This window comes from Nerophis ophidion, linkage group LG15 (assembly GCF_033978795.1).
Source record: "Nerophis ophidion isolate RoL-2023_Sa linkage group LG15, RoL_Noph_v1.0, whole genome shotgun sequence".
Classification (NCBI taxonomy): Eukaryota; Metazoa; Chordata; class Actinopteri; order Syngnathiformes; family Syngnathidae; genus Nerophis; species Nerophis ophidion.
Genome location: NC_084625.1, coordinates 17,625,437 through 17,641,460, shown reverse-complemented (window position 1 = coordinate 17,641,460; position 16,024 = coordinate 17,625,437). Strand labels below are relative to the sequence as shown.

The window sequence follows — 16,024 nt, the reverse complement described above, 5'->3', positions numbered from 1 at the left end:
AGCTCGAGACCAGCGAAGCCGGCGGCGTTTCAGGATATTGTTGATAAATGGGTTTGGTTTTGCATAGTAGAGTTTTAACTTGCACTTACAGATGTAGCGACCAACTGTAGTTACTGACAGTGGTTTTATGAAGTGTTCCTGAGCCCATGTGATGATATCCTTTACATACTGATGTCAGTTTTTTGATGCAGTACCGCCTGAGGGATCAAAAGTCTGTAATATCATCGCTTACGTGCAGTGATTTCTCCAGATTGTCTGAACTTTTTGATGATTTTACGGACTGTAGATGGTAAAATCCCTAAATTCCTTGCAATAGCTCGTTGAGAAATGTTGTTCTAAAACGCTTCAACAATTTTCTTACAAAGTGGTGACCCTCACCCCAACCTTGTTTGTGAATTACTTAGCAAGCTGCTTTTATACCCAATCATGGCACCCACCTGTTCCCAATTAGCCTGCACACCTGTGGGATGTTCAAAATAAGTGTTTGAAGAGCATTCCTCAACTTTATTAGTATTTATTGCCACCTTTCCCAACTTTTTTGTAACGTGCTGCTGGCATCAAATTCTAAAGTTAATGATTATTTGCAACAAAAAAAAAAGTTTATCAGTTTGAACATCAAATATGTTGTCTTTGTAGCATATTCAACTGAATATGGGTTGAAAATGATTTGCAAATCATTGTATTCCGTTTATATTTACATCTAACACAATTTCCCAACTCATATGGAAACGGGGTTTGTATGTTCATATTGGTGGGGAAGTGTCGATACATCCCATCCTTCCAAGAAGTAGCTCTAATCGTGTCAGAACAGCGTAGTTGTTCACGTTGCCGCTGTGTGGCGTTCCTCCGGGTGTACAGCAGCCAGTTAACTACGCTCTTCTCCCAGCGGACGCCAGGCGAGCGCCGCGCTCTCCTCGGCCTGCACGTCTGTTATTAATAACTGCAGCTTCCGCCTCGGGCCACGCTGACCTCGCTCTATTCCGCCGCACCGCTGCTCGCTTTATTTATTTTTTTATTCCTTCTCGGAGAAATTACCTGTTTCACTTAGACGTTACGCAACAACAGGAAGAGACGCCACAAGCGCCTCAGCAACAGAATCCAAATTTGTGTTTATCCTCATTCTTCCTCGTCAGCTTCCGACCTATCCGTATTTTAAAACATGCGTTTTACATACAATACAGAACAGGGATGTTTCCCATTGAGCAATGATGGTGTTCAAGTTGGCCTTCAACTTAATCACTATAATTAAAGTTAAAAGTTAAAGTACCAATGATAGTCACACACACCCTAGGTGTGGTGAAATCAGTCCTCTGCATTTGACCCATCCCCTTGTTCACTCCCTGGGAGGTGAGGGGAGTAGTAAGCAGCAGCGGTGGCCGCGCCCGGGAATCATTTTGGTGATTTAACCCCCCAATTCTAACCCTTGATGCTGAGTGCCAAGCAGAGCGGTAATGGGTCCCATTTTTATAGTCTTTGGTATGACTCGCCCGGGGTTTGAGCTCACAACCTACCGATCTCAGGGCGGACACTCTAACCCAGGGGTCACCAACCTTTTTGAAACCAAAAGCTACTTCTTGGGTACTGATTAATGCGAAGGGCTACCAGTTTGATACACACTTAAATAAATTCCAAGAAATAGCCAATTTTCTCAATTTAACTTTAATAAATAAATCTATATATATTTATAGAAATGGGTATTTCTGTCTGTCATTCCGTCGTACATTTCTTTTCTTTTTACGAAAGGTTTTTTTGTAGAGAATAAATGATGAAAAAAACACTTAATTGAACGTTTTAAAAGAGGAGAAAACACAGAAAAAATGAAAATTAAATTTTGAAACATATTTTATATTCAAGTTCGACTCTTTAAAATTCTAAATTCAACCGAAAAAAATGAAGAGAAAAACTAGCTAATTCAAATCTTTTTGAAAAAATGAAAAAAATAATTTATGGAACATCATTAATAATTTTTCCTGATTAAGAATACTTTTAGAATTTTGATGACTTGTTCTAAATAGGTTAAAATACAATCTTCACTTTGTTAGAATATATAACAAATTGGACCAAGCTATATTTCTAACAAAGACAAATCATTCTTTGTTCTAGATTTTCCAGAACAAAAATTTTCGAAGAAATTCAAGACTATGAAATAAGATTTAAATTTGATTCTAAAGATTTTCTAAATTTGCAAGAATATTTTTTTTTATTTTTAATCATAATAAGTTTGAAGAAATATTTCACAAATATTCTTCGTCGAAAAAAACAGAAGCTAAAATGAAGAATTAAATTAAAATGTATTTATTATTCTTTACAATAAAAAATTACAATAAAAAAAATAAATTTACTTGAACATTAATTTAAATTGTCAGGAAAGAAGAGGAAGGAATTTAAAAGGTAAAAATGTATAAGTGTTTAAAAATCCTAAAATCATTTTTAAGGTTGTATTTTTCTCTAGTATTGTCTTTCTGAAAGTTATAAGAAGCAAAGTAAAAAAATAAATGAATTTATTTAAACAAGTGAAGACCAAGTCTTTAAAATATTTTCTTGGATTTTCAAATTCTATTTGAGTTTTGTCTCTCTTAGAATTAAAAATGTCAAGCAAAGCGAGACCCGTTTGCTAGTAAATGAATACAATTTAAAAAAATAGAGGCAGCTCTCTGGTAAGTGCTGTTATTTGAGCTATTTTTAGAACAGGCCAGCGGGCTACTCATCTGGTCCTTCGATCCCAGGGTACATATCACAGGAAACACAACAGTGCCAAAATCATTTGATGTTGGCTTTTACTATCATTGTGAAGCAGAATTCACCAAGTTAAAAAGTTTAAGTACCAATGATTGTCACACACACACTAGGTGTGTTGAAATTATTCTCTGCATTAGACCCATCACCCTTGATCACCCCCTGGGAGGTGAGGGGAGCAGTGAGCAGCAGCAGTGGCCGCGCCCGGGAATCATTTTGGGTAATTCAACACCCAATTCAAACCCTTGATGCTGAGTGCCGAGCAGGGAGGTAATGGGTCCCATTTTTATAGTCTTTGGTATGACTCGGCCGGGTTTTGAGCTCACAACCTACCGATCTCAGGGAGGACACTCTAACCACTAGGCCAAGTGTTGAATTGTTCACCCACTGATAGGGAAGGGTTCGGCCACCCAAAATGTTGAAAAAGCTCCCCCCAAAAAATCTGTCTGGAGCCGCAAAAAATTAAAAGCCTCATGTAAGTGTTATAAGGAAGGCAACACATGACGTAAAAGTCTACATTAGCTATATTAGCCTACTATCAAAAGCTGATACAAACCTTCGTGGACAGAAATGTTGTATTTTAATTTTTATTTACACTTTTTTGCAACATTGGAAATAATTAGTAAAATTGAGACTTCTCACAGGATGGGAGGAAGGATGGGAGGAGTTCTGGAAATGACTGTCAATAATAAATACAGATGATATGTCATGGGACATGCAAATATAAATTAAATATACGGAGGACATAAGTAAAAAAAAAAAATGAGCTCAAATATAGCTACAAATGAGGCGTATTGATGCAATATGTACATACAGCTAGCTTATTTAGCATGTTCGCACCGATTAGCTTGCTGTCATGCATTGACCAAATAAGCCTGATTAGCACTGCACCAAGTCAATAACATCAACAAAGCTCATGTTGGTGCATTCACACACAGCATGAAACGTTTGGTGGACAAAATTACAAAGAAGAAGTGGCATAAAAACAAATGAGGCATAATGATGCAATATGTACATAAATATGCCTGATTAGCACTCCAACAAGTCAATAACATCAACAAAGCGCACCTTTGTGCATTCACGCACAGCATGAAACGTTTGGTGGACAAAATGAGACAAAAGGAGTGGAAGATTTTACATGTAAACCAGGGGTCTCAAACTCAATTTACCTGGGGGCCACTGGATGCAGAAACTGGGTGAGGCTGGGCCGCGAGAAAATATTTCTTAAAAAAATCTTACATGCACCCGAATATCAGTGCCCCTCCCGAAGATCTCCCGGGGAAATCATTCTCGCGGTTTTCACCCAGACAATAATATTAAGGGCGTGCCATAATGGCAATGTCTTTGGCGTCCTCTACAACCTCCTGTCTCATCCGCTTTTCCACCATACAAACAGTGTGCCGGCCCAGACACATATTGTATGAGGCTTCTGCAGACCCACGGAAGCGACTGTAAGACATACTTGATCAACAGCCTTACAGGTCACACTGAGGGTGGTCGTATAAACAACTTTATCACTGTTACAAATATGCACCACACTGTGAACCCACACCAAACAAGATTGACAAACACATTTTGGGAGAACATCCGCACTGTAACATAAACACAAGAGAACAAATACCCAGATTCCAATGCAGCCCTAACTCTTCCGGGCTACAATAGGGGGCGGGGTTGGGGTGTATATTCTAGCCCAGAAGAGTTAGGGCTGCATTGGATTATGGGTATTTGTTTTAGTTGTGTTTATGTTGTGTTACGGTGCGGATGTTCTCCCAAAATGTGTTTGTTCACAGAGTGGCACATATTTGTAACAGTGTTAAAGTTGTTTATACGGCCACCCTCAGTGTGACCTGTGTGGCTGTTGATCAAGTATGTCTTGCAGTCACCTACTTCATCTGTAGAAGCCAAATACAGCATGTGGCTGTTTGTACAGGTTGTAGAGGACACTAAAGACACTGCCTCCACGGTGTCTTAATATTGTTGTTTGGGTGAAATTCGGGAGAATGATAACCCCTAGAGGGGCACTGAAAATTGGTAGTCTCCCGGAAAAATCGAGGGTATGCAAGTATGACGCTGTAAAGCGCCATTCATGTAAAACTTGCGGGCCGCATCAACATTAAATTTTCACATTAAGGTGCGGGCCGCATAATAACGTCTCGCGGGTCGCATGTTTGAGACCCCTGATGTAAACAAACTGTCGTGTCACAGTCCACACTATGGTGAGTTCAAGAATCGGCGAAATTAGTAGGGCAAACCGATTTTCACCAAACACTCCAATTAAACATATTAAACAGTGGGCTTTCTAACAATTGGGAAGGTTTTTGTCATGTTTGTCCCAAAAAAAAAAAACATACCAAAACAAAACAAAAACATTCTTAAATGCTTGAGGGAGCCACTAGGGCGGCGCTAAAGAGCCACGGGTTGATGACCCCCGGTTTAGTTGAATAGCCCTGGTCAAGTCTCCCTCAAATATCCTTTCGAGAACCAGTCGACATTTCCTCTTTATCTTTCATCATAGTTACACATTTCGGGGGGAAAAAGCTGTGTTATGCAAAACACAAACGTCCACTAGAGAGGACACTCTCAGGAGGATATACCAATGGATAGAGGAGAGTAAAAAAATGGGAATAAGTAAGCAGCCCAGGGACGCAGCAAAGGCATCAGTGTGGCCATCAAGGCTCACAGGAATATCACATGGAGCACAAGCTAGGAGGTGCCCCAGGAAAGAGAAGCACTCCCTCCTTTCATCCGCCTTTCTTTGAGGCTCTAAAGGCCAGGTCCGCTAAGGGAGAAGAGCAACCCGCTACCGGGGTGGGGGCACGGGTCGGCCTTTCTGACGGATCAGTCAGCCTTTGCTAATGTTTGTACTGCCATTATGAGGGCGACTCCACTTCCAGCGGGATAATTGCTTTCAGCCACTGACGAGATCAAAACCAGTCCGTTTTTTTTATTTTTTATCTTAAATTGGATAATCCCTGGTCTAGAACCTTGCACAGAGCAATGCAAGGATTCCAGGACCAAAAAAATATTGCAAGATGTATTATTATTTTTTGTCATGGCTGTGTTGAGTTTCCAATCATTTCTACAACTCTTATTTTGTTTGTGATAGAGTGATTAGAGCACATACTTGTTGGTCACAAAAAACATTCATGCAGTTTGGTTCTTTTATAAATTTATTATGGGTCTACTGAAAATGTGACCAAATCTGCTGGGTCAAAAGTATACATACAGCAATGTTAATATTTGCTTACATGTCCCTTGGCAGGTTTCTCTGCAATAAGGCGCTTTTGGTAGCCCTCCACAAGCCTCTGGTTGAATTTTTTTGACCACTCCTCCTGACAAAATTGGTGCAGTTCAGCTAAATTTGTTGGTTTGCTGACATGGACTTGTTTCTTCAGCATTGTCCACACTTCGGGAAATTCATTCTGAAACCTTAATTCTAGTCTGATTTAGCCATTCCTTTACCAGTTTTGACATGTGTTTGGGGTAACCCAACTGCGCCCAAGACCCAACCTCCGGGCTGATGATTTTAGGTTGTCCTGAAGAATTTGGAGGTAATCTTCCTTTTTCATTGTCCCATTTACTCTCTGTAAAGCACCAGTTCCATTGGCAGTAAATCAGGCCCAGAACATAATACTACCACCACCATGCTTGACAGTAGGAATGGTGTTCTTGGGATTAAAGTCCACACTTATTCTCCTCCACACACATTGCTGGGTATTGTGGCCAAACAGCTCAATTTCTGTTTCATCTGACCACAGAAATTTCCTCCAGAAGGTCTTATCTTTGTCCATGTGATGTCAGATGAAACAAAAATTAGGCTGTTTGGCCTGTCACGCCCATGAGATCATGTTTCGTTTTTGTCATGTTTGGTTATTTTTTGGACACTTGTTTCTCTTACCTCCATAGCAACTCAGTTTCCACCTTGTCTTCAAGTCACCCCCCTGTCCTCAGTTCTCACACCTGTTTGTAATCATCGTAGGTATTATTTAAGCCACAGTTATCATGCAGTCAGCCTGGCAACTTCATATTTCTCATTTACCTTCATGCCATGCTACTCTGTTTACTATGCTGTCCATGCAACGTAAGTTGTTGTTATTCATGCCACAGTGCAAGTGTTTGTTTCACGTTTATAGTTTGTAGCCTTTGTGCTAGTCTTTTATTTTGTTTTTCATTAGTCAAGTTTGTTCTCCGCCATTGTGCGCGCCATTTGTTTCCCCTTTTTTTTGTTATAGTGATTAATAAATAAAAATGTACTGGCATTTTCGCCTGGCTCGTGCCAATTTTCCTTTGCGTGGGAGAAACAATCCAAGTCACAGTCCTAGTCCTGACATGGCCACAACCAAATATTAACATTGCTGTATGTATCCTTTTGACCCAGCAGATTTGGTCACATTTTCAGTAGACCCATAATAAATTCATAAAACAACCAAACTTTATGAAGGTTTTTTGTGACCAACAACTATGTGCTCCAGTCACTCTATCACAAAAAAATAAGAGTTGCAGAAAGTATTGGAAACTCAAGACAGTCATGACATTATGCTCTTTGCAAGTGTATGTAAACTTTTGACCACGACTGTATGTCATGCAGCCATCCATGCAAGAAACTTGCAGATTCCCCGAGGAAAATGTCTCTTTAAGTGACAGGGATGCATTAAGCTGGCAATGGGAGGAGAAAGTAACGGTAGTCCCGCTGCCGGGCACTCTGCGACCTGGGTCATTTTATTGAGCTGTGGCGCCGGTCATCAAAAAAGACAAAAATAAATAAATAAAAACATTGCGCCCTGTGGCGAAGCAGCTGTCGTGCAAATAAAGACTCCTCTCCGCTGCCACATTATGTCATACTTCTTGACACTCATTAAAAAGTGCGAGCGTCAGGATGAGAGACGCTTGGTGAAGCACTGACAAAAGCAGGCTGACGGTTAAGAGAAATCAAGTTAGCTGATGGATAGCTTGCGCTGCGAGCAGTGACACATCCACTGAGGAAGATATACAACACTGATAAATCTTATCAGTAGACGATCCAAGTCTATTTTTTCACTTAATGTGCAATTTAAAACAGTTGAGCATAGATTCCAGCAGCCTCACATTAGTGTGGTTTGAGAACTCAGGGCTGGCTATTACTTAATTGCTCCGAAATGTATAAAATAGGCCAGGGTTATTCAATATGCAAATCTGGCATCATACCGGGTCCCAGGTTACGTTCTAAACTTGGGAGACAAGAATGCTCCAATTGCATAGAGCAGGGGTGCCCACACTTTTTTAGCAGACAAGCTACTTATCAAATGACCTATAAATACATGCCAAAAGTTATTTACACTTTTAAAGAACATAATGTCATGGCTGTGTTCAGGTTCCAATAATTTATACAACTCTTATTTTTTTGTGCTAGAGTGATCAGAGCACATACTTGTTGGTCACAAAAAAACATTCATAAAAATTGAGCTGTTTGGCCACAATAACCAGCAATATCTTTGGAGGACAATAAGTGAGGCCTTTAATCCCAGGAACACCATTCCAACTGTCAAGCATGGTGGTGGTAGTATTATGCTCTGGGCCTGTTTTGCTGCCAATAGAAATGGTGCTTTACAGAGAGTATATGGGACAATGAAAAAAGAGGATTACCTCAAAATTCTTCAGGACAACCTAAAATAATCAGCCGGGAGCTTGAGTCCTGTGCGCAGTTGGGTGTTCCAACAGGACAATGACGCCACAAAGTGGTAAAGGAATGGCTAAATCAGGCTAAAATGAAGGTTTCAGAATGGCCCTCCGAAAGTTCTGACTTAAACTTGTGGACAATGCTGAAGAAACAAGCCCATGTCAGAAAACCAACAAATTTAGCTGAACTGCGCCAATTTTGTCAAGAGGCGTGGTCAAAAATTCAACCAGAAGATTGTGGATGGCTACAAAAAGCACCTTATTGCATTAAAACTTGCCAAGGGACATGTCAGCAAATATTAACATTGCTGTATGTATACTTTTGACCCAGCAGATTTGGTCACATTTTCAGTAAACCCAGAATAAATTCATAAAAGAACCACACTTCATCAATGATTTTTGTGACCAACAAGTATGTGCTCCAATCTCTCTATCACAAAAAAATAAGAGTTGTAAAAATGATTAGAAACTCAAAACAGCCATGACATTATTTCTGTGGAGGTTGCCCTCCCGTGGGTTCTTCAGACCACCAAACACTGCCACGAGAGCCCGGATCAGGGTTACAACACTGTTTTATTTCTCTAACAATAGTGCAGGTGTTTTGCTTTCCAGCAAAATGTTTGTCTGCATCTCGTGTCTCTCTCGCTCCCACTCCAGCTCCAACCGGCTATCTCATCCGGCTGCTGCTAATAAAGGCGACAGGTGATTAGATAACAAGGCCCACCTGGGCCATCTACTCACCCGCCGCTGTCTTCGAGATCGGTCCTGGCACACCCCATTCCGCGGGAGGCCCGCAGCCCACGCCCCCCTCCACAATGTCCTTCACAAGTGTGTGTAAATTTTGACCACGACTGTAATAAACTTCAATTCACTTGGTTCGCTTGTCGAAGTCATATTTCACGGCTACTATGAGTCATCAACATGCATTAATCACGATAGTATTGAAAACTCTATCACCAAATTTATACCAATTATTGTGCTACCCTAAGCTGGGTAGTGGTCTCATTATTGAGACTTTCTCCTCCCTGCTCGGAAACAGGGTGCAAGACAACCACAGGGATTAAAAGTAAGGGTGAGGCCTTTAATCCCAGGAACACCATTCCAACCGTCAAGCATGGTGGTGGTAGTATTATGCTCTGGGCCTGTTTTGCTGTCAATGGAACTGGTGCATTACAGAGAAAAAATGGGACAATGAAAAAGGAGGATTACCTCAAAATTCTTCAGGACAACCTAAAATCATCAGCCCGGAGGTTGGGTCTTGGGCGCTGTTGGGTTTTCCAACAGGGCAATAACCCCAAACACGTCAAAAGTGGTAAAGGAATGGCTAAATCAGGTTAAAATGGAGGTTTCAGAATGGCCTTCCTAAAGTCCTGACTTAAGCGTGTGGACAATGCTGAAGAAACAAGTTCATGTCAGAAAACCAACAAATTTAGCTGAACTGCACCAATTTTGTCAAGAGGAGTGGTCAAAAATTCAACCAGATGGCTACCAAAAGTGCCTTATTGCAGTGAAACTTGCCAAGGGACATGTAAGCAAATATTAACATTGCTGTATGTATACTTTAGATCCAGCATATTTGGTCACATTTTCAGTACACCCATAATAAATTATAAAAGAACCAAACTTCATGAATGTTTTTTGAGACCAACAAGTATGTGCTCTAATCACTCTATCACAAAAAAACAAGAGTTGTAGAAATTATTGGAAACTCAAAACAGCCATGACATTATTTCTGTGGAGGTTGCCCTCCCGTGGGTTCCTCAGACCACCAAACACTGCTACGAGAGCCCGGATCAGGGTTACAACACAGTTTTAATTCCCTAAAAATTGTGCAGGTGTTTTGCTTTCCAGCAAAATGTTTGTCTGCATCTCGGGTCTCTCTCGCTCCCACTCCAGCTCCAACCGGCTATCTCATCCGGCTGCTGCTAATAAAGGCGACAGGTTATTAGATAACAAGGCCCACCTGGGCCATCTACCCACCCGCCGCTGTCTTCGAGATCGGTCCTGGCACACCCCATTCCGCGGGAGGCCCGCAGCCCACGCCCCCCTCCACAATGTCCTTCACAAGTGTGTGTAAATTTTGACCACGACTGTAATAAACTTCAATTCACTTGGTTCGCTTGTCGCAGTCTTATTTCACGGCTACTATGTATCATCAACATGCATTAATCACGATATGACGATAGTATTGGAAACTATCACCCAATTTATACCAATTATTGTGCTACCCTAAGAAGGGTAGTGGTCTCATTATTGAGACTTTCTCCTGCCTGCTTGGAAACAGGGTGCAAGACAACCACAGGGATTAAAAGTAAGGAGTTGTTCCATTACACTCACAAACCATAACAAAATTAATGTAATAAAAACGGCTTTTTGAAGAATCTCCTGGCAAATCCCTGTTTATCCCACACCATTGTGGCGCCAGTAATAATATTACAGGTTTATAATCCTTTAACGGGCAACTGAGCGACATCAGCATAATACGATCAGAGAGGCGGAGACTACCGTTGGTCGTAAGCGCTCGCTCCTTTCATTAGCGGCGAAGATCTCTCTCAGTGCAAATAGGTTTGGTTCTGACATTTACTGGCTGAAGGCTCGGTGGTATTGACGGGGGCCTTGGAGTCCCAGTTTCATCAGCAGCGATGCCGGGAGCACCTCGGGGGGGTCTTTCACCCACCATCAACCCTCACATTCGTCTGGGTTTACTATAAAACATGATAATGTTCGACCAAGGGACTTTCTATCCTATTTGTGCCTGGATGGCATCCATGTGAACAGATGCTGATGCCCCCTCCTGGAGCACGGGGCCTTCCACTCTGAGGGTCCCACAGCACTAAAGCAACGTATGCTGACTCGCTTTCTGCCGCCTAAACAAAGTTCTGGTCTTTTTTGGTGCCGAGTTGTCTGCAAATATTAGCCTAAATGGATGTAAAGCTTCTAAATGTTATCGTCCTGCAGCGTTATCACAGACAGGAAGCCAGCGAGGGGTATTAAATAGCTGAAATCAAGGTTGTTGTTGTACATCTTCCATTATTAATTCATTGTTGCATTGATTGCATATTCAGCTAGAATGGATGTTGTCTGAACGGGGTATGGCGCTTGCCCTTCCCTCCACTTTAGGCAGGCTAGTGAGCTAAAGACGCCTAGCGGATTCTGGCGCTGGACAGGCCTACATGCTAACAGGACAAATACGGTAAATGGGTTATACCTGTATATCGCTTTTCTACCTTCAAGGTATGCAAAACTAGGGCTGGGCGATATATCGATATACAAGATTGTGGCGAGGCGGGGCAGGGCACGCTGGAGCCCTGCCCAAGATGGCGGCAAGGAGGCGGAGAATGCGGCTGAGCGGAGAGGCGGGGCGTGCTGGGGGCGAGGCCGCAATCTAGATCAGGTGCATGGCTCGCACACCAGTAAACAATCTATGTATCTCCTCGCAGTGTATAAAAGGGGAGAAGGAGGAGAGATCGGGGCAGAAGGAGGAGAGTCCGCAGCAATAACTGGAAAGCAACCGGAAGCAAGACGCGAGAGACGAGGAGCGAGACACGGAGCGCGAGCAGTGGGAGCGACGACGGCGAAGAAGACGTCTGTTATTGAAAAATAAAAGAGTCAAACCTGCCAGAGAGAGATGTCCTTCCTGGGTGGTCAGAGGAACCCAAGCGGCGACAGGGAAAGTAGTCCACAACGATATATCGCGGGTTTGTCTCTGTGAGATATAGAATATGACTATATTGTGATATTCAAATATACGTTCTCACGCAGTTGATTTCAGCTGCTGGCATTACACTACAGGCTCTTCTCAATCTTTCCTGTCTCTCCTCAAAGACAGCAAGCGCACCTTCTTACATACGTCACATACATCACGTCATACGTCACATATGTATACGCCATCGAGGAGCAGAGAGGTAGCGGCATGGGTAACGTTAGCTGTGATGCTGGCAGAACCGTGCGAGTGGTGATACGAAAGAAGGTGCGAATGAAGGAAGAATTAATTCCCAAGAAAACAGCAGGGGGTCCATCGTCTGGCGGCGGTTTGGCTTCAAGTGGGAATATGTCGAACAGACAACCGTAATTTGTCAAGTGTGGTGCCAAAGCGTTGCTACCAAAAGTAGCATTACTGCTAATATGTAGCATCATTTGAAAAGTCACTTGCTAGAGAATGAAGAGCGCTTACTCCACACGCCCACACCATCAAAATGCCGAGGCAAACATTTCCAGATCAACACCGTATGTGAGTTTACTGACAAATATAAGTGAGAACTTTACACTACTTTATATTACAAATGGCAACAGTGGAGGATGAATGTCCCATAACAGGAAGATAGAGAAAAATAAGAAGCTCGCCGTTTTTCAGGACTTATGCAGATCCCAAATACAGATCAGCAGGTACCAGAAGGTAAGAAACGTACTTTTGCATAATATTGTGAAACAAAACTCCAGATAATGTCTTACCTTATACACACACCATAATAATACTTGCATGTTTAATTCGCCAACAATCCATCAAGCGGTGTGGCTTCATTTTGATAAGATTTTTTTGAGCGCCGCGTGTAATGTTCTCTATTTTCAATGGACCATAAAATGTTGGTGTGGTTTACTTGAGTCATATTGCCATCATATTGTAGTCTACACGTATCTCTCATTTTTGACCGCCTTCTACTGGTCACACTTATCATTACACCATGAACCAAATAAAATTGCTTCGAGGTTGGTAAGCAAAACCAGGATTATTCCATACATTAGGCTCACCGGGTTATGAGGCCCACTGTCGACTTTTGAGGAAAAAAAAAAGGATTTTAAGTGCACCTTATAGTCCGGTACAGCAAGTTTATGTGATAAAATATTTTACGGCAGGGACTCACCCTATTTCGTCACTACGTACGTGCACTAAAAAAGCAGTCCGAGAGAAGCAACAAACAACTTGGAGTTGTTGCTATGACAGAATTTATATTCAACGATAGCTGACGCTAGCTTTGTAAATCTCTATCATTAGCTAACAACACATAAAGCTAACGTCCTTGAAAAAAAACCCATTAGGGCAGGATATACGTGTAAAATACATTGGAATGTTAGCACTCTCTCGGCCTTTGTGTAAATATTGCAAAAAGTCCCTTGAAATGCCTACTAGGGAAGTTCTGATTTATGGTATAATGATAAACATTGGTAAATCTTCCACGGCTAGTGTCAGCGTTTTAAATCAAAATTATCGAAAAATCACGATTGATAACACTTTGATAAACCGGCAGTAGACACTGCTAATTTACTCCAGGAGCAAAAGTAATCTAAACATGTATAAACACATTGTTAAGTTTCAGGTTCTCTTAGACCAGTGGTGTCAAACATACAGCCTGAGGGCCGGATCAGGCCCGCGAACAGGTTTTATCCGGCCAGTGGGACGAGTTTACTCAGTATAAAAATTTACCTGAAATTTTTGAATGAAAGAAATTGCTGTTCTAAATGTGTCCACTGGATGTCGCAATAGCAATTCTTTGTATATTTGTAGATGATGCTACATATGTACAAAATAAACCACATGATGTTGGTACATCAGGTGAGGAAAACGATCAAACCACATAAACAACATACTGTAATTGGATTTTGATATAATTTTGTTATCTTAATAGATTGAAAATTAACACCAATGAGTTGATTGATAAACATTATCACATAATTTATTCAGAAAATATAAAAAGCGACAAATAAAGTATATATTTTATTAACCGCGATGGGTAATTGTAAAAGAAACAACAAAAAAACAACAACAACATTATGATTTGTACATTATCAAAATGTGCTTGTACTAGTTTTAAACAAAGAAAAAATTCAGAAGTTGTCTTTATTTGTAAGTTCTCGTGCCGTGATTTTACCAGTCCGGCCCACTTGGGAGTAGATTTTTCTCCATGTGGCCCCCGATCTAAAATGAGTTTAACACCGCTGTCTTAGACATAGAGATCCATCAACACTCGAAAGAATATAACAGGAAATGACTTTGCATGAGTGTATATTAGCATCACGCTAATGCATTTTGGGGAAAAGTGGAGCCTTACCTTGGAGTGTTTATAAGTCGATTGCTTTGTTGGCATTAAAGGTACCGAAACATGGCACCTTTGTATTATACCTGAATCTATGAATTTGTTCGGTGTAAAAAAAAATGTATTATGATAGGAGACCAGATGAGGATTGATTGTGTTTAAAAGCGACATTTTAAATATTTGTTTCATAATTCTATCAGGTTTTGGGTTAGGTTATGAGGCCATAGTTAAATGTCAGGAATGGCCAGACCAGGGCTTTTTGTGGCTTCGAATATGACCAATGTATGATCCTGTAAATACTTGGTATCAGATTGATACCCAAATTTGTGGTGTCATCCAAAACTAATGTAAAGTATCAAACAAAAGAAGAATAAGTGATTTTTAAATTTTAACAGAAGTCTAGATAGAACATGTCAAAGAGAAAGTAACCAGTTATTAACAGTAAATGAACAAGTAGATTAATATTTAATTTTCTACCAATTGTCCTTAATAATGTTGACAAAATAATAGAATGACAAATGACACAATATGTTACTGCATATGTCATCAGACTAAATTAGGAGCTTTTGTTTGATTGTTTACTTACTATTAAAAGACAAGTTGTCTTGTATGTTCACTATTTTATTTAGGAACAAACTTGCAATAAGAACCATATGTTTAATGTACCGTAAGATTTTTTGTTAAAATAAAGCCAATCATGCAATTTTTTTGTGGTCCCCTTCATTTAGAAAAGTATTGAAAAGTATCAAAATAATTTTGGTACCGGTACCAAAATATTGGTATTAGAACAACACTAGTCCCAATATTACCGTCCCAAATTTTACCGGAGTTATCGTTATTCCTGTTGATCGTTACATCCCTAAAGTCCAAAAATTTCTACAAAGTTAACCATGCAGGAGAATACTTCCTGGATCATGGTCTCTGATGAACAGACAGGGGGCGCTACTATTATCTAAGGGGGGTGGACTCTTCCATTGATGTCAATATGTGGTACGTTATTCCACACATATTGCATTGTTAAGCATACCTTAATTAGGGCAACCATATGGCTGTTTGGAAGTGTTTTTCACGTCTATGGGATCATGTTTTGTTTTTTGGACAATTAGTTCCTATATTTGCACTTCCTGGTTTGTTTTGTTTCCATAGCAACTCATTAGTTTCACCTGTCATGTCATGCACCTGTTCAATCACCTGTATTATTTAAACCTGTAGTTGCCAGGTGGTCAGCCTGGCGACTTTATCTCTCCTCCCTTCATGCCATGCCATGCCTGTTAACCACACTGTCCATAGTTTCCCTTCTGCCCATGCCACGTAAGTTTTTTGTTTTTTTATGTCATAGTTATTGAGTTTTGTCTTTTGTCCATAGTCATGCCTTTGTGCTAGTTTTTTTTCTCAGTAATCAAGTTTGTTCTCCGCCATTGTTTGCCTTTTGTTAGTTATAGTGTTAAAAATAAAATATGTATTACAGTCATGTTTTGTTTTTTGGACAATTAGTTCCTATATTTGCACTTCCTGGTTTGTTTTGTTTCCATAGCAACTCATTAGTTTCACCTGTCATGTCATGCACCTGTTCAATCACCTGTATTATTTAAACCTGTAGT

At 40.7% G+C, this 16,024-nt stretch overlaps 1 protein-coding gene across 2 annotated transcripts in view; it reads right to left on the bottom strand.

Moving 5' to 3' along the window:
• The window catches only part of gpr158a (G protein-coupled receptor 158a), a 140,943-nt gene that overhangs the window by 111,354 nt on the left and 13,565 nt on the right, over positions 1-16,024 (bottom strand). The gene's annotated exons all lie outside the window — the stretch shown is intronic.